The sequence below is a fragment of the Bombina bombina genome, chromosome 1 (assembly GCF_027579735.1).
Source record: "Bombina bombina isolate aBomBom1 chromosome 1, aBomBom1.pri, whole genome shotgun sequence".
NCBI lineage: Eukaryota > Metazoa > Chordata > Amphibia > Anura > Bombinatoridae > Bombina > Bombina bombina.
Genome location: NC_069499.1, coordinates 1,424,736,695 through 1,424,763,336, shown reverse-complemented (window position 1 = coordinate 1,424,763,336; position 26,642 = coordinate 1,424,736,695). Strand labels below are relative to the sequence as shown.

The window sequence follows — 26,642 nt, the reverse complement described above, 5'->3', positions numbered from 1 at the left end:
TGCCTTCATTTTGTTCACACTTTAAGGAAGATGCCACATCTACTACTCTAAGGGCCCGATGATCTAAACTTTGCAAATTCAGATGTGGTTTTTCATCCCAAACCTCGCAGGGGCTGCCCTGGTGGAATTATCATAAAAAAGGGTCAGTCCCTGCGAGTGACGAGATGCCTCCTATTAAAAGTAATGGAGCTAGTTGGAAAGGGACACTTCACTCCTTACAGCAAAGTTAGCAGTGATCAAGGGGACTTTAAAAATTAAATCCTGCAGCCAATATAAATCACATTTACGCTGCTTTCTGTGTATAGCATCTTAAATCTCTTATGTTTTTGTATGTATGTGTTTGTCTTTTATGGTATTAAGTATTTTGAGTATTTTTTCACAACTTTGCTACCTTTTAGATTGTGAATAAACCTATTAAATCTGTAATATAAAAATGGGATTAGAAATACAATTTCATATACGCCCATGGAATGCCCATGTTCAGCCCATTTTTATGAAAAAACAACAATTACGCTTTGTATTTAGAACTTAAAAGTACAAATTTCTAAGTGATGTTTGCACATCCATTGTACTTAAATTACAATTTATGCTGTGCACATTTAATATGATTTATTCTAGTGTAATTCACATACAAATTTTAAGTTTGTGCTAAAATACAATTTTCAGTGAAGAATTTTGTTACAATTTTTGATGCACCTTAACAATACAATTTTTTCCTGCATATTTTTGCATGAATAGTTCAATTATTCATTTTGTATGATGCTTAAAATACAAATTTTATTGTGCACTTTGGTAAAGCATATGAAAATGTAGTATATGCCCCTTAGCGAGACACTTTGTTTTCAGGGTAAATCTGGCTTTAGATCATTCCACCAGGGAAATAGATTCAATGGTGAGCATTCTTTAATAATCTCGCCAACCCAGATCATTGTGCCCTTGTTCTGAATTTCAAATGGGTAGTAGATGTTTTTCTGACAAATTTTAGATAGTTTAAATTTTCTTCCACCTGCATCATGTGACAGCCACCAGCCAATTACAATATATATTATATTGCATTACATTTTGTGAATTCTTGCACATGCTCAGTAGGAGCCGGTGCCTCAGAAAATGAGCATCTTAAAAGATTTTGCACATTTTGAAAATGGAAGTTAATTTTAAAGTTGCTAACAATTCTTTGCTCTGTCTGAATCATGAAAGTTTAATTTTGATGTTAGTGGTCCTTTTACGCAAATAATTGATAACACTGACCTTCCCCTCACTGCATCAGGTACCATTTTGTCAGAAATACTATTATTTGTTCCTAGCATATACAGTAGATATTTTTTATGAGAATCTATAAAAATAAGTAGGTTTGGTTGTTCTTATTTTTTACTAGAAATATTGACTTGGTATATACAGTAAGATTCTAACAGTTCAGTAAGAGTCAGCTTGTTGACAGCAATGGTAGATCACAGGAATGTTTTTGGTATTATAAATAAGTGCAGCACTGAGTATGCTGACAAAGGGAAAAAATCCAGATGGTTGGTAAGAAATGATAAAAAAATTGAAAAGCTGTGTTGACCATTAGTTTTCTGTATGTGAAACAATCTGCAGTATATTGCTTAGCAATAGTAACATGTTAGACTATTATTTTCACAAGGTCTGGCCTCGGCTGCAAGCATCTGCTGCTGCTCCAGCTGACAAAACCTTGGGATGACATCACAAAATCACTCCAGCTTTTTGGGAAGATGTGTAATAAGTATTTCCCACACATACCCCTTATGCTGGGCAAGCCATTCACCTCAGCCTTTATGCCACCAATGGTCTGCTGAGTTCACCACAAGAGTTCTAAAAACTGTTTTCACTTCCACCTCTGATTCTAGGCAACAACCAAGATTTATGTCTAAATGCAGATGTCATGTCACAAGAAATAAAAACTACAAATTGGCACAGCATGCTCTCCCATAGCAAACATCTGGATTACTGACCTTGCAATCCCCTCCACACAAAAAAAACAACTTTTTTTTTTCTTTTTCCAACCTGCACTGAGACACAGACGTTAAAGGGACACTGAACACATATTTTTTCTTTCGTGATTTAGATAGAGCATGCAATTTTAAGCAACTTTCTAATTTACTCCTACTATCACATTTTCTTCGTTCCTTTGCTATTTTTATTTGAAAAAGAAGGCATCTAAGCTTTTTTCTTGGTTCAGACTCTGGACAGCTCTTTTTTATTGGTGGATGAATTTATCCACCAATCAGCAAGGACAACCCAGGTTGTTCACCAAAAATGGGCCGGCATCTAAACTTACATTCTTGCATTTCAAATAAAGATATCAAGAGAATAAAGAAAATTTGATAATAGGAGTAAATTAGAAAGTTGCTTAAAATTTCATGCTCTTTCTGAATCACGAAATAAAAAAAAATTGGGTTCAGTGTCCCTTTAAAGTATCCTTCCACTCAGTTGCATTGACTCTGCTCTTATATAAACCATTTGTCCATGCATCAAAGAGAGAAGACAAATAACATTTGGGAACTGCATGGAAAGTACCCAATCATAAGGACACCCTTCACATCCACCTGCTGTATTTCAGCAGTATGTGCAGCTGGGAATGGGAGGGACCTTGGATGATCAAACTCTTTGCAGTCCAGCTAATTGCTCTCTAAAGAGATGGGAAGTATTTCCTCCCAGATAAACATGTGTCCAGATGTCATGGGGAAAAGATGTTACAGATGTACATTAAATTACCATGCAAAGACAGTTTTCTTTTTCTTTTTTTTTTTTGTCCTCTTCGGGCCTCTGATACAGAGCATTTACATATTTTACTAGGTCAAGATGCTTCCAGTAGATGAGACTATGCAATGATAAGCAACCCCTTTTTATAATATTCCCTATTGCAGAATATCAGTGTGTTTGAGTGATTGGGAATACAAATACTAACTTAATATACTGATTTGTAAATGATTCTGTAAAATATAGTAGAAACAGCTTCTTGTTGAATTTTTTAAAACATTGGGTTGGGTCCCATATTTACGTTTTATTTTAGATTATATCAATACTCATTTTTATGCAATCAATTTGAATTAAAAATATATATGATAATTTAAAATATACATTTAAATCTATATTTAAAAATCTACATTTTTGTCTTGTACTAAACTGCACATATAATGTATTTAAAGCATTAATATTACTTTAAATATTTTTGAATATTTATATCAGTTATTTTGAAACAAAATGGATCCAATAAAGTACACATTAAAATATGCAAGTCTTCGAAAATATCTAAAATAATGAAAGCCAACTATGTTTATGCACATGACTTATTCTTTGTTGAAAAAGTATTCACTAAAGTGTTCCACTGACAAAATAATATACTGCATTTACATTTTTTTATTTTTATATTAAATAAAGCCCAGGGATAGCATCATAATTGTATATTTTCCTTTCATTATAGGGAAAGCTTTTTATTTAGGATACATGTCTTACTGCAAATCTATATTTTAAATAAGAATGCTATGTATTACACATATATGATGTCATACACAAAAATGGGTACAATATACTATACCTTGAAAGTTTTCCCATTATTGTTTGTGGAGAATTTTCTGTGAACGTAAAGATATCAGAGCACATGTGCTTTTCAATAGAGCAGCTCACCTGCAACGCATTGGGAAAAGAGCCTGTGCTAGAAGCCAGGTCCGTTCTCTTTCTTGTCCTGTTTCATAAGAGTGATAATCCAGGACTTTCATAGGCAGCTGTCCTGAAGTATCTATGATGACAGCAACTGGCTGGAGAGCTGTCAGTATAAAAAGATATACTAAACTTCATAAAGAACAGCAATGTACAACAGTGGATCTGAAAGAGCCCCATATTGCTAGAGTCACAAACATTTCTGCGTCGTATCCCATCGTTTGGGGAAATATTTCCAAAGAAACAAAATAAATCACATATTTGATCAATGCTTTTTTTGTAATTGTTCACTAAATCTCTTTGAAGATCAGCTTGTTCTTTTGGTATTTATTTTCAATCCAGTTTTCAATAAGAAGTTCCAAATGTTATGAGCTGTGTTATCAAAAAAAGATAGGTAAAGAGTCCCAGTTGTAATTAATCTCTGTGAACTAATGTGCGATTAAGCAATAAACGCAGGGTAGAAATAACTCTCATTGCATGATATTTCTACTTTTTACAAAAACACAGAGGTAATGATCAACTTATTCCTGGTAGAGACAAGTAAATAGATAAGTATTTTGTTCTTTCCTGACATCATGGCTAAACAAACTGCCTTCATATGACAGAAATTAGTATGCTCAGCAAGCACAAGGATATGATGGAATACAATTTGACATTTTTTTGTTGTAATATTGTCAGAATAAGGTCTAATCAGACATTGGCAACATTTTCAATAAATGTTATATAACTATTATAGTAATTTCAATTAAATTAGCAAATGTAGATAATATATATTAAAGTTTTAGCACGCTTCTTCCGATATATTTCTGCCATTTTTCACTATGTATATACATTGTATCAGTACACAAATAACTCCTGTCAGCTTAGAGCGCAATAAGAAATCTTTTACTCCTGTCGGTTTAGAGTGCATGAAGAACATAGGAATTTGCATGTGCGTTATCTTGACAGGGGGCGTTATGTCTTTATTTGTAGTACTTAAAGAGATAGTCCAGCTTAAATTTTTTTATTTATTATTTTTATAGAACTCAGAAATTAATTTTACATGAGATATTTATCATACAAATTAGTGAAACATAAAATCATTTTTTAACATTAAATTCCATTTTCAAGTCCTCACTCCTCAAAAGATTACGAGTTTTTTCTCTAAACAGGGTGCGAAACTAACGCCAAAAAAAAGTTGCTTTATTTCACTCTCCATAGCGCTGCCATTACGAGTTACTGAAAAGTTTCCTTGTGCGTGCGATATGGTGGCGTTAAGCTCCATACCGTGCAAAATCCAAGGGCTGCTTTGACGTGCTCGTGCACTCTTTCCTCCATACACATCAATGGGGAGAGAGTGTTGGAAAAAAAAATCTAACACCTGCGATAGCGGAATGGAGATCGCCGTAACGCAACCACATTGATGTCTATGAGGAAAAAAAAATTAAGTTTAAACCTAGCATAAACACCCCTAATCCGCCGCTCCCGACATCACTGACACCTAAATAAAGTTATTAACCCCTATTTTGCCGCTCCCCGACATCGACAACACTATAATAAAGTTATTAACCCCTAAACCTTCGGCCTCCCACATCGCCGCCACTAAATAAACCTATTAACCCCTAAATCTCCGGCCTCCTACATCACCGCTACTAAATAAACCTATTAAACCCTAAACCGCCGCCCCCCCCCACATATCTGCAACTAAATAAACCTATTAACCACTAAACCTCCGGCATCCCACATCTATGCAACTAAATAAACCTATTAACCCCTAAACCGCCGGCCCCGCACATTGCAAAACTATTAACCCCTAAACCTAACACCCCCCCTAACTTTATATAATATAACTATCTTTAAATAAATAAAAACTTACCTGGGAAATAAAATAAACCTACCATTAATCTATAAATTAATCTAACCTTACAATTCTAATAAATAAAAAAATACTACCAATTAAAAAATATAAATTACAAATTTAATAAACACTACAAGAAAAATTAAAAAATATAAAATTGCAAAAAATAATAAGCACTAAATTACAAAAAAATAAAAAAACACTAACCTTACAAAAAATAATAAATGAAATTATCAAAAAAAACAAACAATTACACCTAATCTAATAGCCCTATAAAAATAAAAAAGCCCCCCAAAATAAAAACACCCCTAGCCTACAATAAACTACAAATTGCCTTAAAAGGGTCTTATGTAAGGCATTGCCCTAAGCTAAAGAGCTCTTTTACCTGTAAAAAATACAAAGTCCCCCCAAAAGTAAAACCCACCACCCAACCAACCCCCCAATATAAAAAACCCTAAAGGGGCATTTGTTTGGGCATTGCCCTTAAAAGGGCATTCAGCTCTTTTTCATTGCCCTTAAAAGGGCTTTTAGCTCTTTTTCAAATTGCCCAAACCCTAATCTGAAAAAAAAACACCCCAAAAAATAAAAAAAATACCTAACACTAACCCCAGCATATCTACTCACAGTTCCTGAAGTCCGTACATCCATCTCCATCCAGGCAGCGAGAAGTCTTCATCCAGGCGGCGACATCTTCATCCATCGCGGGGGCGTCTTCTATCTTCATCCCGGCGGTGCGGAGCAGAGCGGAGCGGCGAAGACATCCAGCACAGAGCGTCTTCTTCATACGGTCCCCGCCGTACACTGAAGCTTCAATGCAAGGTAGCTATTTCAAAATGGCGTACCTTGCATTTCTATTGGCTGATTTGATTCTTCAAATTCAAATAAGCCAATAGGATGAGCACTTCTGAAATCCTATTGGCTGATTTGAATTTGAAGAATTTAAACATGAAATCCTATTGGCTGATTTGAACAGCCAATAGGATTTCAGTAGCTCTCATCCTATTTTATTTTTCGTAATTTATTTTTATTTTTTTATTTTTTTTAGTGTAAGGTTTTTTAAAATTTGTAATTTAGATTTTTTAATTAGTATTATTTTTGTATTTTAATAGAATATTAAAATTAGGTTAATTTATAGTTTAATGTTAGGTTTATTTTTATTTCACAGGTAAGTTTTTATTTATTTAAATACAATTATATTCTAATTTTAAATAAGTTACGGGGTGTTAGGTTTAGAAGTTAATAGTTGAATTTAGTGTTTTGCGATGTGGGGGGCCGGCGGTTTAGAGGTTAATAGGTTTATTTAGTTGCGGAGATGTGGGAGGCTGGAGGTTTAGGGGTTAATTGGTTTATATAGTGGCGGCAGTGTTGGAGGCAAAGGTTTAGGGGTTAATAGGTTTATTTAGTGGTGGCAATGTGGGAGGCCGGAGGTTTAGGGGTTAATAACGTTATTATAGTGTTGGTGATGTCTGGGGAGCGGCGGCATAGGGGTTGATAACTTTATTATAGTGTCAGCGATGTCGGGGAGCGGCGGAATAGGGGTTAATAACTTTATTTAATAGTCGCGATGTGGGTGGGCGGCGGATTAGGGGTTAATAAGTTTAATAGTGTTTGCGATGCAGGAGGACGGCGGTTTAGGGGTTAATAGGTAGTTTATGGGTGTTAGTGTACTTAGTAACATTTTAGTTATGAATTTTGTTAAACATTTTTGTTACACAAAATCCATAACTACTGCTCTCAGATGGCGGTATGGATCGTGTCGGTATAGGCTGTAACACAAGCAATTTAGCCTCACTGCACAACCTGTAAAACCAGCGCAATGAATATCCCACGCAAAAACGTAATTCTTTTTAAGTGTGGAATGGATGTTGCATTACAGGCTAAAATGCTTGCAGTATAGCTATACCGACACGACTTGTAATATGCGATCCTGGCCATTACACTGCAATTGCGATTTTTTCTGCGTTAAAGGCTGTAATGCAAAACTCGTAATTTACCTAATAGTTTATTTCCTAAGATATGGAGAGTCCATGACGTCATTCCAATTAATAGTGGGATATTAACTCTTGGCCAGCAGGAGGAGGCAAAGAGCACCACAGCAAAGCTGTTAAGTGTCACTTCCCTTACCCATAACCCCTAGTCATTCACTTTGCCTCTGTCAATGGAGGAGGTGAAATTTGGTGTCTGAAGATATTGATTCCATTTTTTGGGTACTTTTCCCTGCAAGCAAGGATTTGGGTTTAGATGTGTCAACGTCAATCTCTTGAGTAAGAGTAGTGGTGGCTTTTAAGCAGTTTGAAAGTAGTGAAGTGGTCCTTGCTCAGATTTCTAACATATTTGCTGCCCTTGGTATAGAAAGCCAGAGTTGGTTACTCTGTTCTTTCTTTTTCTACAGGTCTCTGTAAGGAGTATGTGTCCTTTCACGCCTTGTGCTGGATTTGCAGGTAAGTGCTTTTGTCTTCTAGGTCTTGGAGACTTGCACTTAAGAGGATTTCTCTGCATTATTTATTGGGGACATGCTAAATCCTTAGTAGAGGATTTTATTTAGGCAGTGTGCAGGCACATAAAACGTGTGTGACAGGAGACTTTGGGGTTAATCTTCCTTTATGGGTATTAAGGAGTTAATTTAAAATCTGTGGCTCATTTTATTTATTAAGACTCTGTGTGGTTCTTATTTGGACGTGTGTCAAGGTTTCAGAGTGCAAACGACAGACTTAGGACTGAATGTGTCAGTTTACTGTTCGGTCTTAAACGACTTCTGAAATGCCTGCTTTTACTTTGATGCTCAGTTTCATTTTCAGTCGGTCACATGACTCCCTCTCTTCCGTTCTCAGATCTGATCGGCTGTGTTAGTCAAATCTGTTAGTCTTCCCTGTGAGACCGGCAGGTTTATTCTGGCAAAATGGTTTGTACTCCGGAGGGGCAGGTAGGGCACCTCAGTCTGCTGAGGTGTTGAGGTCCTTAAATAGGGGTATGTTTTTGAGCGCAAATTTGCTCTGAGTAAATTTAAATTGAAAGTGACAGTGTCAATTCTAAAAAAATATTTATTTTTACTTGTCATTCCTGTATCTCTGGAAATATTTTAAGCTGAGGACATGGAGCAGGAGTCTGTTCTTATGGACAAATGTGTATTGTGTCTTGAGACCCAAATTGTGTTACCCATGCAATTTTGTTCCTCATGTCTAGATAAAACATTGAAATGTAAAGATACATTTCTTGTTTCTGAGCCTAATGTCTCTCAGGATAATGCTGCAATGCCACAGCTTTCTCCTCAAACGTCCCAAGCCTCAATGGCGTCACATACAGTGCCTTGCAGTTCCTCTCAGCCTTCTGGAGGAGTTTATTTGCCATCAGATTTTGCTGCACAGTTATCCTCTGTGGTATCTGTGGCATTATCTGCTTTTCCTATGTTCGGAAAACGCAAGAGGAAATCTAAACATTTGTCAGATCGTAAGGTGTCTGTCCCATCTGCTGCCGTCAAGGTGGACCCTCATCATAAGTATAATTCCTTTGATGCTGAAGAAGTAAACTTCAGATTTAAGCTTAAACTCCTTTGTTTACTGTTAAAGGAGGTACTGGCTACTTTTCACAACTCTGTCTCTCCTGTTGCTGTCAACCCTAAGAAATCTAGTAAGCTTAACAAATACTATGATGTTCCTTCCTCTGTGTAAGTGTTTCCTGTTCCAGACTGTGTGACAGAGATTATTACACAGGAATGGGAGAAGCCAGGGATACCTTTTTCCCCGTCTCCCAACTTTAAAAAGATGTTTCCTGTTGCGCACGGGGCCTAAGGTAGAAGGGGCTATTTATACTCTGGCTAAGAGAACTACGATCCCTATTGAGGATAGCTTTTCCTTTAAGGACCCCATGGACATAAAGCTGGAGGCTTATCTAAAGAAAATGTTTGTTCCTCAGGGGCTTCAATGGCAACCTGCAATTTGTATTGCCACAGTAGCAAGTGCAGCACATTATTGGTGCGATGCCTTATCAGAACTAATTTTAGAGGATACTCCATTGGAGGAGATCCAGGATAGGATAAAGGCTCTCAAACTAGCCAATTTCCTTATCTCTGATGTTAACATGCAAGTCATTAGACTGGGAGCCAAGATGTCGGGCTTCACTGTCCTAGCCCGCAGGGCTCTGCTCTGTGGCTAAAATCATGGTCTGCTGATGTTACCTTCAAGTCCAAGCTTCTTTCGCTTTCTTACAAGGGTAAGACCCTGTTTGGTCCTGGTCTGGTGGAGATAATTTCTGAAATTACGGGTGGAAAGTGGTCCTTTCTACCACAAGACAAGAAGAATAGACCTAAAGGACATCAAAGTAATTTTCGTTCTTTTTGTAACTTCAAGGGTCAAAAATCTTCCTCTCCTTCCTCCAAGCAGGAGCAGTCCAAGTCTTCTTAGAAACCCAATCAGTCTTGGAATAAGGGAAAGAAATCAAAGAAGCCCTCTGCTGAGACTAAGTCAGCATGAAGGGTCTACACCTGGTCCGGGATTGCCCCCTACTCACTGGTGACCAATTGGCCACTAGCAGGGGCTGTCAATCATCCAGATGGTATTGGATTGGCATGACCCTGAATCGATGGGCCTCCAAAGCAGCATCTGGAGCCCTTTTTGTCATAGAAATACTAACATTCTCCCTGAATCATGGGTTTTGAGCATTGTCGATATCCTTAACCCATGGCTGGGTTAGGCCCTTTTGTTATTTTGGTTTCAGTTTAGTTTATAAGAGTCCCATGAATTTTCTTTGGTGGGGAAAATATGACCTCCCATGTGCTTTTTTAAGTATTGGAGGTGCTGAGGGAAACAAAAGGGCTTTAAGGATGCTATTATATCCCCTGAACCCCCTTAGCATGTAAGCCTAAGAGTCCAGCTGTTTGTAGATCATCTTCTTAAGAGCTGACTACAACAGTGTGACTCTTGACAGGGCCCTCTACCTGATTGATCCCTATAAATGTTTTGTACTGCGCCTTTGTTTATAGCGCTGCGGAATCTGTTGGCGCTCTACAAATAACCGATAATAATTATAAGAAAAATAATAATAGGAGCCTCAGCATTCATTTTTATTAAGATGTCTGATTCTTTTTTACTTTTTTATGCAAAGGTCTGTTGGGCAAATAGTTTCAGTTACATAAGTTTATTGCTTACTTATTAGGTCCTGATCATATAGGAATCCAAAATATGGCCCCAGAGCCTGCAAATCTGCCATTAAATTGCATTCACATTTATGTTTATTTTGCTAATTAATGGGATTTTTTTATTCCTACATACAGTACATGAGATATTATGGGGATGATCACAATCATTTAGAAGAGTTTAAAATTATTTATCTACAAAAATCCCATTATCCTTTAAAGGTGAATTTTGTAGAAAAATCACTAGATAAACGTTTATATTGTGATAGACCCCTATGTTTATGGGTAGACTTGATGGGCCTTTTTGGTTCTTATCTAACGTCAAATTCTATGTTTCCATGTTAGGCACGGATACAGCAGAGGGGTTAATGTGCTCTACATAGCTTGCCTTTCAGCTAGAGTTTGATCTGCTTGATTGGGAGAGAGTCCAAGGCATTCTGCCAGCTGGGTGTCACTTACCAGTTACTGTCAGGATCACTGACCCCCTGCATTGCTTCATAACTGCTTTGTGAGGAGTTCTCTCTACCAGACTTGTACAAGGTAACTGAGGCATTTAGTCTTCAGTTTTGTTGCCCAAAGTCATGACAAACATTACTCATTTTCACCTGCCATTGAAAACTTATGATGCCACTAAAAATAGCAAGTAATACATTAACATTGGATTTATATTCATGGGCTTTCCAAGTCAAAGAAAGTATTTGTATCTATGTTTAAAAACCTGTTTAATTGATATTGGACTGAGCTGAAATTAATATTATGAAGAAAAAAAAAACCACTCTAGAAAGGCAAGACAAAGGGTAGTGATGGTGGTGATATTTATATGTTATCAGACTTACAATGGACACTGTTTTTGTTGACACAAGTGCTAATACCAGTGTGTGGTATGGAGTTGTTCCACTAATATTTTATAAATCCATACAGACATATATATTTTTCCCAGTTTCAAATGACTTGCATGTACACTAGAACACATTTGTTATTTAAAAAGCACCATGGTACCCAAAATGTTCTTTCTGCCTCAGAGCCATTTTGTAGACCTTGAGTCCTAGGTCGGAAAGGCCTCTACTGAACATAATGTTTATTTGAAGAGAAACATTCTAGTGTAAAAATAAAATGCAGCCATTCCTACTGATTTTGTAAACTTTTTATTCTTTCTACATTGTGTGCACAGCAGCTAAAGATTGTTGTTTCTTCAAACCAAGCCTTATAGAGCCGCTTACTTTGGGGATCTTTTCACCTTCGGATATCTTATAGGAACGCTACAGCCTGGATTGCGCTACAGATCATGTGACCGCTTCCCTTCCGGGGTTTGTTGTTTGCCTGCTTACTTATATTGGAGGCGAATATTCACATCGGCATGAGACCTGCATTAATGGGCACCATTGTCACGAGCAGTGGGTCAACGGTTTGTAACACACTGAATACCTTATTACTTAAAGGGACATTAAACCCAAACATTTTCTTTCATGATTCAGATAGAGAATACATTTTTAAAAACGTTTCCAATTTACTTCTGTAATCAAATTTGCTTTGTTCTGGAGCACTACATGACAGAAAATAGTGCTGCCATCTAGTGCTCTTGCTAATGTATAAAATTGTTGCAAAACTGCTGCCATATAGTGCTGCAGACACGTGCACACGTCTGAGCTTACATACTTGCTTTTCAACAAAGGACAACATTAAAACGAAGAAAATGTGATAATACATGTAAATTGAAAGTTGTTTAGAATTGTACGTTCTATTTGAATCATGAAATTTTGAGTTTTATATATCTTCAACTACTTTACAGTCAGAGCTGAGTTGTTTTTACCTTTTCTTACTTGGGGATAGCAGTCGATATTATATATATATATGGAGGTATTTTGATATACAGTACTTTACGACTTAGTGCACAAACTGTTTATTATTCTGGATATCCTGCAACACGAGTCACCATTAACTTAGTACACTTTGGTATTCTGGTCTTACACAGACATTGTTCAGATGTCAGACATTGAATTATACAAATAAAATGCTTTGTTTATTTTTATTAACCCCTTAAGGACCAGCACCCTTACGACGCTGGCGCTGCAGTCCTGGGCTTCTCTCCGCCGCGATCTCGCTAAAAATAGCAATATTGCACTATTTCTGCATGCCCCACGAGTGGGGGAACTGCAGAGAATTGTGGGGTGGGGGAGGGAAGAGAACTGTTTGAGAGGGGTCAGGGAGGGATCAGGGGGTGTGTCAGGTGGGAGGCTGATCTCTACACTAAAGCTAAAATTAACCCTACAAGCTACCTAATTAACTCCTTTACTGTTTGGCATAATACAAGTGTGGTGCGCAGCTGCATTTAGCGGCCTTCTAATTCCTAAAAAGCAATGCCAAAGCCATATATGTCTGATATTTCTGAACAAAGGGGATCCCAGAGAAGCATTTACAACCATTTGTGCCATGATTGCACAAGCTGTTTGTAAATAATTTCAGTGAGAAACCTAAAATTGTGAAAAATTGAACATTTTTTTTTATTTGATCGCATTTGGTGGTGAAATGGTGGCATGAAATATACCAAAATGGGCCTAGATTAATACTTTGGATTGTCTACTAAAAATAATATATAGTTTTGATAGGTAAATATAAAAAAAATGGCTCTATTTCAGTTATGTAGTGATGGCAAAACTGATAGAAATGCTCTGGTCTTTTGGGGAAGTTTTTGTCTGAAATGCCCGGTCCTTTATGCATTTAACCCCTTAAGTAGTTAAATGGAAAGTAAAGTAAAAATTAAACTACCAGGATTCAGAGCATGCTATTTTAGACAACTTTCCAGTTTAATTTGATAAAATGTGCTTTGTTGTCTTGATATTCTCTGTTGAGTAGCTTTACCTAGGTATGCTTAAGAGCAGCAAGGCATTACTTGGAGTCAACAAGTGACTGGTAGCTGCACATGTACTCCTCTTGTCATTGGCTCACCCATTGTGTTCATCTAGCTCCCAGTAGTGCATTGCTGCTCTTGAAGTTTACTCTTTAACAAAGGTCACAGAAGAACAAAATAAACAAGGGTATTTATTTAAGAATAAAAAAAAATAGAGCATTTTATTTTTCATACTTTAATGGCCATTTAAATTAACTATAATCTAAAGATCATGAGATGAACATTAATTAAACAATCAAACTCTGTAGCTCAAAACTACTTTACCAGATCTCAACCAAAAACAACTACACAAAAAAAATATTGAAATGTTGTACAAGATATATGACTTAGATGTCCTGGTGAGACACTCACTCAACCAAAATGTGAATCCTACCCCCATACTTCCATTTATTTTAGTAAGGGAACTAGCTCAAACTAAATTTAGCTTTAGTTCCTAACAGGGCCAATTAAAACATGCACCTGGCACGGAGTAGTAGAAATAGCTTTATGTGGGAAGCACAGTACAGCTTTACTGATCTGGTGCAATATGACCTCTAAGCTCCTTATCATGCCCCACTCATAAAACACATATGACCCCAGTGCTGAGATCAGGACAACATTAAGGGATTTATATCATTCCAGTTTCTTTATTGGAATAAATTAATTCTAAAATTAGAATACCCAATTATTGTGTAATTTTTTTTAGTAAGGTTGTAAACTTCACTACTACGGTGCTTGCAAAAACCCTGTAAATGGTTTTCCAGTCCATGTGAAAGCACTTTTTTAGGCAACTTTTTAAAATTTGTTTTTACTATGCTATTTCAACAGCCATGACCTCAAGACAAATCTATTTCACCTTTTGTATAGAATGACTTTGCTTGTTTTTGTTATTAAATCTTTTGTGCAGGTTCTGTTCATATGTTACTAAACACAATTATTCACTGGTTTAATGAAAATTAAAAAGAACAAAATTTATGCTTACCTGATAAATTTATTTCTCTTGTGGTGTATCCAGTCCACGGATTCATCCATTACTTGTGGAATATTCTCCTTCCCAACAGGAAGCTGCAAGAGAATCACCCACAGCAGAGCTGTCTATATAGCTCCTCCCCTAACTGCCACCTCCAGTCATTCGACCGAAGACAAGCAAGAGAAAGGAGAAACTATAGGGTGCATTGGTGACTGTAGTTTAAAAATAAAAAACACCTGCCTTAAAATGACAGGGCGGGCCATGGACTGGATACACCACAAGAGAAATAAATTTATCAGGTAAGCATAAATTTTGTTTTCTCTTGTAAGGTGTATCCAGTCCACGGATTCATCCATTACTTGTGGGATACCAATACCAAAGCTATAGGACACGGATGAAGGGAGGGACAAGGCAGGCGCTTAAACGAAAGGCACCACTGCCTGTAAGACCTTTCTCCCAAAAATAGCCTCCGAAGAAGCAAAAGTATCAAATTTGTAGAATTTAGAAAAAGTTTGAAGCGAAGACCAAGTTGCCGCCTTACAAATCTGTTCAACAGAAGCCTCATTTTTAAAAGCCCATGTGGAAGCCACCGCTCTAGTGGAATGAGCTGTAATTCTTTCAGGAGGCTGCTGGCCAGCAGTCTCATAAACTAAGCGGATTATACTTCTTAACCAAAAAGAAAGAGAAGTTGCTGAAGCCTTTTTGCCTCTTCTCTGTCCAGAGTAAAAAACAAACAATGCCGATGTTTGAAGAAAATCCTTAGTAGCTGTAAATAAAATTTTAAAGCACAAACCACGTCAAGATTATGTAATAGACGTTCCTTCTTTGAAGAAGGATTAGGACACAGTGACGGAACAACAATCTCCTGATTGATATTTTTATTAGATACCACCTTAGGAAGAAAACCAGGTTTGGTACGCAACACTACCTTATCTGCATGGAAGATCATATAAGGGGAATCATACTGTAAGGCAGATAACTCTGAAACTCTTCGAGCCGAAGAAATAGCTACCAAAAACAGAACTTTCCAAGATAAAAGCTTGATATCTATGGAATGCAGAGGTTCAAACGGAGCCCCTTGAAGAACCTTAAGAACTAAATTTAAACTCCATGGCGGAGCAACAGGTTTAAACACAGGCTTGATTCTAACTAAAGCCTGACAAAACGCCTGAACGTCTGGAACATCCGCCAGACGCTTGTGCAAAAGAATAGACAGAGCAGAAATCTGTCCCTTTAAGGAACTAGCTGACAATCCCTTCTCCAATCCCTCTTGGAGAAAAGATAATATCCTGGGAATCCTGACTTTACTCCATGAGTAACCCTTGGATTCACACCAATGAAGATATTTACACCATATCTTATGATAGATTTTCCTGGTGACAGGCTTTCGAGCCTGAATTAAGGTATCAATGACTGACTCGGAGAAACCACGTTTTGATAAAATCAAGCGTTCAATCTCCAAGCAGTCAGACTCAGAGAAATTATATTTGGATGGTTGAAAGGACCATGAAGTAGAAGGTCCTGTCTCAGCGGCAGTGTCCATGGTGGAAGGGATGACATGTCCACCAGATCTGCATACCAAGTCCTGCGTGGCCACGCAGGTGCTATCAAAATCACTGAAGCTCTCTCCTGCTTGATCTTGGCAATCAGACGAGGGAGCAGAGGAAACGGTGGAAACACATAAGCCAGGTTGAAGGACCAAGGCGCTGCTAGAGTATCTATCAGCGCTGCCTTGGGATCCCTGGACCTGGATCCGTAACAAGGAAGCTTGGCGTTCTGACGAGACGCCATGAGATCCAGTTCTGGTTTGCCCCAATGTTGAATCAACTGTGCAAACACCTCCGGATGGAGTTCCCACTCCCCCGAATGAAAAGTCTGTCGACTTAGAAAATCCGCCTCCCAGTTCTCTACTCCTGGGATATGGATAGCTGATAGATGGCAAGAGTGAACCTCTGCCCATAGGATAATTCTTGAAACCTCCAACATTGCTAGGGAACTCCTTGTTCCCCCTTGATGGTTGATGTAGGCTACAGTCGTGATATTGTCCGACTGAAATCTGATGAACCTGACCGCAGCAAGCTGAGGCCAAGCCTGAAGAGCATTGAATATCGCTTTTAGTTCCAGAATGTTTAACGGAAGGAGTGCCTCCTGCTGAGTCCTCGAGCCCTGAGCCTTCAGGGAGTTCCAGACTGTACCCCAGCCCAGAAGGCTGGCATCTGTCGTTACTATTGTCCAATCTGGCCTGCAGAAGGTCATACCCTTGGACAGATGGACCCAAGATAGCCACCAGAGAAGAGAATCCCTGGTCTCTTGATCCAGATTTAGTAGAGTGGACAAATCTGTGTAATCCCCATTCCACTGACTGATCATGCAGAGTTGCAGTGGTCTGAGATGTAGGCGGGCAAACGGCACTATGTCCATTGCTGCTACCATTAAGCCGATTACTTCCATACACTGAGCCACTGAAGGGCGAGAAGTAGAATAAAGAACACGGCAGGAATTTAGAAGTTTTGACAACCTGGCCTCTGTCAGGTAAATTTTCATTTCTACAGAATCTATCAGAGTTCCTAGGAAGGAAACTCTTGTGAGAGGGGATAGAGAACTCTTTTCTTCGTTCACTTTCCACCCATGAGACCTCAGGAATGCCAGCACAATGTCCGTATGGGACCTGGCGATTTGAAAATTCGACGCCTGTATCAGAATGTCATCTAGGTAAGGGGCTACTGCTATACCCCGCGGCCTTAGGACCGCTAGGAGTGACCCTAGAACCTTCATAAAGATTCTTGGTGCCTTAGCTAACCCAAAGGGAAGAGCCACAAACTGGTAATGCCTGTCTAGGAAGGCGAACCTGAGAAACCGATGATGATCTCTGTGTATCGGAATGTGAAGATAAGCATCCTTTAAGTCCACGGTAGTCATATATTGACCCTCCTGGATCATAGGTAGGATGGTTCTAATAGTCTCCATCTTGAAGGATGGGACCCTGAGAAATTTTTTAGGATCTTGAGATCTAGGATTGGTCTGAAAGTTCCCTCTTTCTTTGGAACTACAAACAGATTTAAATAGAAGCCTTGCCCCTGTTCCTCCTTTGGAACTGGGTGGATCACTCCCATAACTAGGAGGTCTTGAACACAATGTAAGAATGCCTCTCTCTTTATCTACAGAAAACACAAAATGGGTACAAACTTCTTTACACCAGTCTAATACCTGCACACATCAAAAGAAAGAAATGCACTCTGAAAGCAATTCTAAACAAGAAATTTAAAGAAAGATGGATGTGGCGCTAGTGGATAAGCACGGTATCTCAGATAAATAAAGGATTTGACTAAATGCATAAGACTAAATTAAAAATACTAGTAGCAATACACATAAATAATAAGATTTAATACACATAAATACTATGATATAATACACCAAACAATTCACACATAGAATACTAATCGCAATAAATATAAATCCTATACCACCGGTGGTTTAAAAACCTGAGACCGACCGGGACACCTACTTGGATTTGACACTGGTTGACGTTGTACCGAGCAGAGAAGCCTTGTCCTGAAGGTGGTCGCACTCTCAAGGTAATTGACACCCCTATCCCAGATCCAGCAGCACCTTACAAAACTTGTCTTACAAAACTTGTATCACTGACATGATTAACAAGTGGAGATTGTAACTTTACCAAGTGTTTTTTGATTCCTGCATTGCCTCAAACATATGAATATCTGATCAAACTTTGCACAGATTTTAAACGATTGGATTATCCTTGCACTTGGATTTTATACTACCCCATTTTTTAATATTATCCTTTTTAAACCACCGGTGGTATAGGATTTATATTTATTGCGATTAGTATTCTATGTGTGAATTGTTTGGTGTATTATAATATAGTATTTATGTGTATTAAATCTTATTATTTATGTGTATTGCTACTAGTATTTTTAATTTAGTCTTATGCATTTAGTCAAATCCTTTATTTATCTGAGATACCGTGCTTATCCACTAGCGCCACATCCATCTTTCTTTATACCTCTCTCTTTATCTGGTTTGCAGATAATTGTGAGAGATGAAATCTCCCTTTTGGGGAAGAAGCTTTGAAGTCCAGAAGATATCCCTGGGACACAATTTCCAACGCCCAGGGATCCTGGACATCTCTTGCCCAAGCCTGGGCGAAGAGAGAAAGTCTGCCCCCTACTAGATCCATTTCCGGATTGGGGGCTGATCTTTCATGCTGTCTTAGAGGCAGCAGCAGGTTTTTTGGCCTGCTTTCCTTTGTTCCAAGCCTGGTTAGGTCTCCAGACTGGCTTGGACTGGGCAAAATTTCCCTCTTGTTTTGTATTAGAGGAAGTTGAAGCTGCGCCACTCTTGAAATTTCGAAAGGAACGAAAATTAGTCTGTTTGGTCCTTAATTTGTTGGACCTATTCTGAGGAAGGGCGTGACCTTTTCCTCCAGTAATATCAGAAATGATCTCCTTCAGTCCAGGCCCGCATAGGGTCTACCCCTTGAATGGAATATTGAGAATCTTATACTTTGAATTAACGTCAGCTGACCAGGATTTAAGCCATAACGCCTTACGTGCCTGAATAGCAAAACCTGAGTTCTTAGCCGTTAGCTTGGTTAAATAAACAACAGCGTCAGAAACAAATGAATTGGCTAGCTTAAGAGCTTTAAGCTTGTCAAGGATATCATCCAATGGGGTTTCTACCTGTAGAGCCTCTTCTAGAGACTCAAACCAGAAGGCCGCAGCAGCAGTGACAGGGGCAATGCATGCAATGGGCTGGAGAATAAAACCTTGTTGAATAAAAATTTTCTTAAGGTAACCCTCTAATTTTTTGTCCATTGGATCTAGAAAAGCACAACTGTCCTCGACGGGGATAGTTGTACGCTTCGCTAGGGTAGAGACTGCTCCTTCCACCTTAGGGACCGTTTGCCACAAGTCCCGTGTAGCGGCATCTATAGGAAACATCTTTTTAAAAACAGGAGGGGGAGAGAACGGTACACCTGGTCTATCTCATTCCTTAGTAATAATTTCTGAAAACCTCTTAGGTATTGGAAAAACATCAGTGTAAACAGGCACTGCATAGTATTTATCCAATTTACACAATTTCTCTGGGACTACAATGGCGTCACAGTCATCCAGAGTTGCTAAAACGTCCCTGAGCAACATGCGGAGGTTTTCAAGCTTAAATTTAAATGTAGACATATCAGAATCAGGTTGAAGTGTCTTCCCTGAGTCAGAAAAATCACCCACAGATAGAAGCTCTCCTTCTTCTGCTTCTGCACATTGTGAGGGTATATCAGACATAGCTACTAAAGCATCAGAGAGCTCTGTATTTGTTCTACCCCCAGAGCTGTCTCGCTTTCCTTGTAACCCTGGCAGTTTGGACAATACTTCTGTAAGAGTATGATTCATAACTGCCGCCATGTCTTGTAAAGTATACGCAATGGGCGCGCTAGATGTACTTGGCGTCCCTTGAGCGGGAGTTATAGGCTCTGACACGTGGGGAGAGTTAGTCGGCATAACTTCCCCCTTGTCAATTTCCTCTGGTGATAAATCTTTTAAAGCCAGAATATGGTCTTTATAACTTATAGTAAGATCAGTACATTTGGTACACATTCTAAGAGGGGGTTCCACAATCGCTTCTAAACATAATGAACAAGGAGTTTCCTCTATGTCAGACATGTTTAACAGACTAGTAATGAAACCAGCAAGCTTGGAAAACACTTTAATTAATGTGAAAAAGCAGAATATAAAAAAACGGTACTGTGCCTATAAGGGAAAAAAAAACAAACACAAAAACTGCAAAACAGTGAAAAAAAGCAGTTAACTTTATGAAATTTTTACAGTGTGTATAACAGACTAAAATAGCATTGCACCCACTTGCAAATGGATGATTAACCCCTCAGGCTCAAAAATGAAGCAAAAAAACTGTAAAACCGTTATAACAGTCAAGCAAATTGCCACAGCTCTACTGTGGCTCCTACCTTCCCATAAAACGTCTTTTGTAGGCACAAAAACCCCTACTGAGGTCCAATATGTCAGGGGACTCCTTCAGGAAGCTGGATGTCTCAGAATGTAAAAACAACTGCGCAATTAGAGCGCAAAAATAGGCCCCTCCCACCATGCACTCAAAGTGAAAGGGCCATAAATAACTACTCCTAGGAGAAATCTAGTCAGCCATGTGGAAAAACTAGGCCCCAAATAAAGATTTATCACCCTCAGTAAAAAAAAACGTTCTTTATATACAGGCAGTCCTCGGGTTACAGACATCCGACTTAAGTACAACTCGTACTTACATACAGAGAAAATAGAGCTTTATCGACAATCCTTCTTTCCAGGATAATCCAAAATACTGAAAATCCAATTGTCACAAGGACAGAAAGTGATGTGAAATTTTCTGAACAGAGGCACAGATAGCAAAACAAACTTTATCCTATGCTATCCAAAACAAAACAAAAATGTTTGACTAGAGTTTCACCTAAAAAAAGTGCCTGTTCCAACTTACATACAAATTCAACTTAAGAACAAACCTAAAGTCCCTATCTTGTACGTAACCCGGGGACTGCCTGTATATATGCAAACGTTTTCCATACTAAGCCATAATAGCAAGTAATATGAATATTACCCTTTACTGCAAGCATGATGCCAGTCGTTTATTAAATCACTGCAATCAGGCTTACCTTAAATATATCAGGCACTGTCAGCATTTTCTAGTTTTTATCATCTCTCTAGAAAAAAATATACTGAACATACCTCAGGGCAGTTAATTCTGCAGGCCGTTCCCCCAGCTGAAGTTTCCCCATACTCTTCAGTTATGTGTGAGAACAGCAGTGGACCTTAGTTACAACCTGCTAAGATCATCAAAAACCTCAGGCGAAACTCTTCTTCTAATTTCTGCCTGAGGTAAAAAACAGCACAACGCCGGTACCGTTTAAAAATAACAAACTTTTGATTGAAGATAAACTAGACTACTTCACCCCATCTCTCTTGATACTTCCCTTGTCGAGAGCTGCAAGAGAATGACTGGAGGTGGCAGTTAGGGGAGGAGCTATATAGACAGCTCTGCTGTGGTCGATCCTCTTGCAGCTTCCTGTTGGGAAGGAGAATATTCCACAAGTAATGGATGAATCCGTGGACTGGATACACCTTACAAGAGAAATATATATATATATATATATATATATTTACGCTATAAAACAAGTAAACAACGAAAATAATCATGTGATGATTTATTTATTTATTAATGAAACTCTTTGGAGCCGTAGGTCATCTTTAAAGCTAAAGAAAGGTTTTATCAATTGCTTACTATTTTATATGTATTTAATTTTCAATTTCTACCTTTTAATCAGTCGTTTCCAGGACACCTTTTATAAATAACTGATAATAATAATATTCTAAGCCCTTCATCAAATGATACTTAGGTACCAATGGCAACACAAACATGTACACCCTTTTAGTTTCACTTTAAACAACTTTTACTTAAAATGCTTTCAAGCAAAATATATTTTCCATGTGTTTAAAGGGACACTGAGCCCACATTTTTTTTCATGATTCAGATAAAGCAGCAATTTTAAGCAAATTTCTAATTTACTCCTATTTTCAATTTTTGAATGTAAGTTTAGATGCCGGCCCATTTTTGGTGAACAACCTGGGTTGTTTTAGCTGATTGGTGGATACATTCACCCACCAATAAACAAGTGTTATCCAGGGTTCTGAACCAAACATTGCCTGGCTGCTTATCTTAGATGCCTTCTTTTTCAAATAAAGATAGCAAGAGAACAAAGAAAAATTGATTATAGGAGTAAATTAGAAAGTTGCTTAAAATGACATGCTCTATCTGAATCACGAAAGAAAAAAAAATTGGGTTCAGTGTTTAAAGGGACAGTCTACTCTATAATTGTTATTGTTTAAAGAGACAGATAATCTCTTAATTACCGATTCCCCAGTTTTGCATAACCAACACTGTTATAGTAATACACTTTTTAACTCTGTGATTACCTTGTATCTAAGCCTCTGCAGACTGCCCCCATATCTCAGTTCTTTTGACAGATATGCTTTCAGCCAATCAGTACTGACTCTTAAATAACTCCACGGCAGTGAGCACAATGTTATCTTTATGATACACTTGAACTAAAGATACCATTATTTTCATCATCCTATAATATAAAAGGCCAAGTGTGTTTGTCCGAAGATGTCATGCACAGTAGATAGCACGAGGACAAACACACCTGGCCTTTGAGTCACTAGCTGTCGTCTGATCTGCGGCAGAAGTGGGCGTGAGTGGGGGGCATGGTCGGGTGTGAAGGGGGCGTGGCCTGATGTGAATATCCATGAAGGGGGCGTGGCCGGGCGATAGAGGGGAGAGAGATAGAGAGAGGAGAGAGATAGAGAGAGGAGGGGGAGAGAGAGAGGAGGGGGAGAGAGAGAGGAGGGGGGGGAGAGAGAGGAGGGGAGAGAGAGAGGAGGGGAGAGAGAGGAGGAAAGAGAGAGGAGGGGGAAAAAGAGAGAGGGAGAGAGGGGGGAGAGAGAGAGAGGGGAGGAGAGAGTGCAAAAGAGAGGGGGAGAGAGAGAGAGCGCAAAAGAGGGGGAGAGAGAGAGCAAAAGAGGGGGGAGAGAGAGAGCACAAAAGAGAGGGGAGAGAGAGCACAAAAGAGAGGGGGGAGAGAGCGCAAAAGAGAGGGGGAGAGAGCGCAATAGAGAGGGGGGAGTGAGCACAAAAGAGAGGGCGGGAGAGCGCAAAATAGAGGGCGGAAGAAAGCGCAAAAGAGAGGGGGGAGAGAGCGCAAAAGAGAGGGGAGGAGAGAGCGCAAAAGAGAGGGGGGAGAGAGCGCAAAAGAGATGGGGGAGAGAGAGCACAAAAGAGGGGGGAGAAAGAGAGCGCAAAAGAGAGGGGGGAGAGAGAGCACAAAAGAGAGGGGGGAGAGTGCAAAAGAGAGGGGGGGGGGGAGAGAGCGCAAAAGAGATGGGAGAGAGAGCCCAAAAGAGAGGGGAGAGAGCACAAAAGAGAGGGGAAGAGAGAGAGCACAAAAGAGAAGGGGGAGAGAGAGTGCAAATGAGAGGGGGGGAGAGACCGCAAAAGAGATGAGGGAGAGAGAGAGCACAAAAGAGATGGGGGAGAGAGAGAGCGCAAAAGAGAGGGGGAGAGAGAGAGCGCAAAAGAGAGGGGGGAGAGAGAGACCTCAAAAGAGATGGGGGAGAGAGAGAGCTCAAAAGAGAGGGGGAGAGAGAGAGAGCAAAAGAGAGGGGGGAGAGAGAGAGCGCAAAAGAGGGGGGAGAGAGAGAGCGCAAAAGAGAGGGGGGAGAGAGCGCAAAAGAGAGGGGGGAGAGAGCGCAAAAGAGAGGGGGAGAGAGAGCTCAAAGAGAGGGGGGAGAGAGAGAGCTCAAAAGAGAGGGGGAGAGAGAAAGCAAAAGAGAGGGGGGAGAGAGAGAGAGCAAAAGAGAGGGGGAGGGAGAGAGTGCAAGGGGTGGGACCGCTGTACTGCAAAAAATGGCCCATGTGAACGGGCTTTATGACTAGTATCTTATAATTTACTATAATTATTTTTATAAAATATGAGGAAAAAATGGAAAAACACACTTTTTCTAACTTTGACCCCCAAAATCTTACACATCTACAACCACCAAAAACACCCATGCCTGGAGGATGATGATCTTAGCATTTGTAACTAAGATCCATTGCTGTTCCCACAGAGGCTGAGGAGTACAGGAAACTTCAGTGTGAGGAACGTTTTCATGCTATGCAGCAGTGAGGTATGTTCAGTCATATTTTTCTGGAGAGACTGTATTTCAGAAAGGCTGACATTATACCCAGGAGGGTAAGGGTATGCAATAATCCTAGAGCTAATAAGAAGGGCATTACTAAGCTTGCATAAGGGGCCAATTACATATATGGTTGACACATGGCTTAATTTCTGGGTCTCAGAACCCACATGGCTAGTTAGCAAGCAGCAAGCTCTAACTCCTGAGGGCCCTGGTGGATGTTCTGGGCCAAATTGAAGCTTTAACCCCACATTTACTATCCCTGAGGGCAGGTAGGGCCACAGCAGGGCTGTGGCAAAGTGCTGAGGGTGTTTTTTCCGGATCTGGGCCTATTTTCAATCCGGTTTGCACATTATAGGGTTAATTGTTAAAATACCTTGTGCGGCAATCTTAACTACATATATTGTGTCTGCTTACAAAATTGTGAAAAATTTGGTGCATGTTTAGGCTGTTTTGCAGAACGTGTATGCTTTTTTTCTCTTAAAGGCGCAGTACCGTTTTTTAAGATTGTTATTTTTTTCACTAAATAAAGTGTTTTCATGCTTGTTTGTAGTCATTACTAGCCTGTTCAACATGTCTGACATTGAGGAAAGTCAATGTTCAATATGTTTAGAAGCCATTGTGGAACCTCCACTTAGAATGTGTCCCTCATGCACTGAAAGATCAATAAATTGTAAAGAACATATTTTAGCTACTAAAAGTATGTCGCAGGATGATTCTCAGTCAGAAGGGAATCAGGTTATGCCATCTAATTCTCCTAATTGTCACAGCCGTTAACGCCTGCACAAGCGACGCCAAGTACTTCTAGTGCGTCTAATTCTTTCACCCTGCAAGATATGGCCGCAGTTATGAATACTACTCTCACAGAGGTTTTATCTAAGCTGCCTGGGTTGCAGGGGAAGCGCAGTAGGTCTGGTGTGAGAACAAACGCTTAGCCCTCTGAGGCTTTATTAGCCATATCCGATGTACCCTCACAATGTTCTGAAGTGAGGGATTTGCTGGCTGAGGGAGAGATTTCTGATTCAGGAAATATGTTCCCTCAGATATGACGGCTTTTAAATTTAAACTAGAACACCTCCGCTTATTGCTCAGGGAGGTTTTAGCGACTCTGGATGATTGTGACCCTATTGTAGTTCCAGAGAAATTGTGTAAAATGGACAGATTCCTAGAGGTTCCTGCCTACACTGATGTTTTTCCGGTCCCTAAGAGGATTTCGGAAATTGTTACTAAGGAGTGGGATAGACCACGTATTCTGTTCGCTCCCCCTCCTACTTTTCCCATATCAGACGCCGTGCGGGACTCGTGGCAGACGGTCCCTAAGGTGGAGGGAGCTATTTCTACACTGGCTAAGCGTACAACTATACCTATTGAGGACAGTTGTGCTTTCAAAGATCCTATGGATAAAAAATTAGAGGGTCTCCTGAAGAAAATATTTGTTCATCAAGGTTTTCTTCTCCAACCTATTGCGTGCATTGTTCCTGTAACTACTGCAGCGTCCTTTTGGTTCGAGGCTCTGGAAGAGGCTCTTCAGGTTGAGACCCCATTAGAGGATATTCTGGATAGAATTAGGGCTCTCAAGCTAGCTAATTCTTTTATTACAGATGCCACTTTTAAACTGGCTAAATTAGCGGCGAAGAATTCAGGTTTTGCCATTTTAGCGCGTAGAGCATTATTGCTTAAGTCCTGGTCTGCTGATGTGTCTTCAAAGGCTAAGCTTTTAGCCATCCCTTTCAAGGGTAAGACCGTATACGGGCCTGAACTGAAAGAGATCATTTCAGACATCACTGGAGGGAAAGGCCATGCCCTTCCTCAGGATAAGACGAATATGATGAGGACCAAACAAAATAATTTTCGTTCCTTTCGAAACTTCAAAGGTGGTCCCTCTACCTCTTCCCCTGCCGCAAAGCAAGAGGAGAATTTTGCTCAATCCAAGTCAGTCTGGAGATCTAACCAGACTTGGAACAAGGGTAAACAGGTCAAGAAGCCCGCTGCTGCCACCAAGACAGCATGAAGGGGTAGCCCCCGATCCGGGACCGGATCTAGTAGGGGGCAGACTTTCTCTCTTCGCTCAGGCTTGGGCAAGAGACGTTCAGGACTCCTGGACTTTAGAAATCGTGACCCAGGGGTATTTTCTAGATTTCAAAGATTCTCCCCCAAGGGGGTGATTCCATCTTTCTCAATTGTCTGTAAACCAGACAAAAAGAGAGGCATTCTTACGCTGTGTAGAAGACCTATATACCATGGGAGTGATCTGCCCAGTTCCGAAAACAGAACAGGGGCAAGGGTTCTACTCCAATCTGTTTGTGGTTCCCAAAAAAGAGGGAACCTTCAGACCAATTTTGGATCTCAAGATCCTAAACAAATTCCTCAGAGTCCCATCCTTCAAG

At 39.6% G+C, this 26,642-nt stretch overlaps 1 protein-coding gene across 3 annotated transcripts in view; it reads right to left on the bottom strand.

Moving 5' to 3' along the window:
• The window catches only part of HJV (hemojuvelin BMP co-receptor), a 100,437-nt gene that overhangs the window by 59,674 nt on the left and 14,121 nt on the right, over positions 1-26,642 (bottom strand). Inside the window, exon 1 of one of the 3 annotated variants that reach the window (XM_053705425.1) lies at positions 3,554-4,100. The exons of 1 other annotated variant lie outside the window; for it this stretch is intronic. The gene's annotated coding sequence lies outside the window, so the exon portion shown is untranslated. Of the gene's footprint in view, positions 1-3,553; positions 4,101-26,642 lie in introns of those variants that run through there. One more of the 3 variants, XM_053705428.1, reaches the window with a different exon arrangement.